The sequence below is a fragment of the Arachis ipaensis genome, chromosome B05, assembly GCF_000816755.2.
Source record: "Arachis ipaensis cultivar K30076 chromosome B05, Araip1.1, whole genome shotgun sequence".
Lineage (NCBI taxonomy): Eukaryota > Viridiplantae > Streptophyta > Magnoliopsida > Fabales > Fabaceae > Arachis > Arachis ipaensis.
In genome coordinates, this window is record NC_029789.2 from 134,611,121 (window position 1) to 134,613,429 (window position 2,309).

Sequence of the window (2,309 nt, forward strand, 5' to 3'; positions counted from 1 at the left end):
ACTTTTTTAAAAGATGAAAAATAATTTAATTAGTTTAAATACTTTATTATGACTTAAAGTATCTAATAAGTTCAATAAGCAACACTCTTTTTACTTTTAAGTTCAAATATAAAAAATAAATATTTTTTATTTATTTAATTTAATATTATTTTATATTTTACTATTTATTTAATTTAATTTTTTATATGATAAAAAATAATAAAATATTCAATAAGTATTAATATTATTGTATTTGTATAAATTGATTAAAAAAATCAATAAATATTATAAATTTTAATATTTATCCTTCTAATTTTTTTTACATATTTTACAGGATATATATTCAAATTTTTATACAAAATAATAATAAAAAAATCAAAGAATTGATGCATTTTTTAAGAGGAAGACTAATATTCAAGAAGGAGAACATATAACTTCTACAATATCAACACCTATAAATAGTTCTTCTACTTTAATGAATAAGGAAGAGAGTGAGAGACAACTTTCAAAAATTCAAAAAGTTACATCAGATGAGTTTGACCTTAAATTTTTATATTAAATTTTTGGTCTCCAAAATTTTGTTTTCAGCTCTGCCCCTAATCCAATTTATTAAAAATAAAGATCTTGCATTTAATTAGAGAAAAAAAAAAAAGATGATGTATTTTTTGTCAGAGCTTTTTATTATGTTCAAATTTAAAAACATCAGTTTTTCATTCTTGCCGCTAAAGATACTTATTATTTCATAATTTTATGAACAAATTAAAATTAAAATCAAAAAATGAAAAATAAAAATAGGAAAACTGCAACCCAGCGTGGAAGAAAATTGAGCTAAATGGTTGCATGAATGAATGATAACATACTGCATCATAAGAATAAATAATATTAATAATATTCTAGTTGATGTCTATTAATTAGTTAAATATATAACAGAGGCAAAATTTATTTTAATTCTTCAAGTTATATATATGCATGAATCATTTTAAATTAGTTTCGGATGCCATCTACTTACTGTATGATCATATTTTCATCAATATATCATGTTAAATGACATGATGTAATTCAATAAAATATTGATGAGAAAAAAAAATATTTTATTTTCTCAACAAAAAAAAACCCTAGAAATTATATTTTGGAATTCCAAACATTATATTAACCAAATGTATTGAAAATTTTTAAAATGGTGTTACCTAAACACTCCTAATTAAGGGTTTCTTTAGGCACTATTCTCAAAAAAGATTTTTTTTTAAATGATATTTTTTTAAAAGATTTTTTATAAAAATAAAAATGATTTTATGTTTAGATATCTCATGTAAAAATATTTTTTTATTTATCAATTATATTTGGATAAAACAAGATAAAAATATTTTTTTATTTATTATGTGAAAAATATATTTTTTTAAAGAAAAAAATATTTTAAAAAAATATGTAAATTATAATTTCTCAAAAAAAATTATTTTTTTATTTATCTAATATTTTTATTTTTACCATTAAAAACTTGTCAAACACATTAAAAAATCTTTTTTATTAAAAAATATATTTTTTTTATTAATTAAATAGCGCCTAAACAAGCATTAAATACTGAATTCTATCATTGATTCACATTAGCTGGCCTCTCAAATTTATGAATTTGCATAGAAGTTACTAGAGAAAATACTCGTTTGGTTTCTAAAGTTACACTCGAGCCTCAATTCAGTTCTTAAAGTTTTAATTGCCTCAATTTAGTCTTTAAATTTTTCAAATTTTAATCATGTTAGTCCTTGCGGTGATTTTTGTCACAGAATCAATTGAAAAATTTAGAGACTAAATTAAGACAATTAAAACTTCAAAAACAAAATTGAGTATTTTCTCTAATTATATTGGTGGTTACCTTTAAAAAAATCATTACTGATACTGTATGCTCCTAAAGCGCCACAATTTATCCATGTTCATCATGTTCCACATATCTATCATTGATCCACGTTGGTTGCACTCTCTCATTATATTTATATATTACATATATCAAGTGGTTACTGTGAAGTTTCAATAAAATATGTATGAACTTTAATTTTTTTTTACAAGAAAATATTTGTTGGTATTGTGGTTTTTGTGTTTTACACAATTTACACTCAATTTTCCGAATATGATAAATAGACTCATGAATATTGGCTCTTCTCAACTTTTTTTTTTTCTTTCTCAACTTAACATTAGGTTACAAAAATGCACTGATCCCCGAAGCAGAAAACACAACAATTAATTAGTAGACAAATGCAATTGTGTACAATAAGATCATAGAAAATCTTTATTGACATTAAAAAAAATTAATCATCATATATTTATCTATATTTGTATAT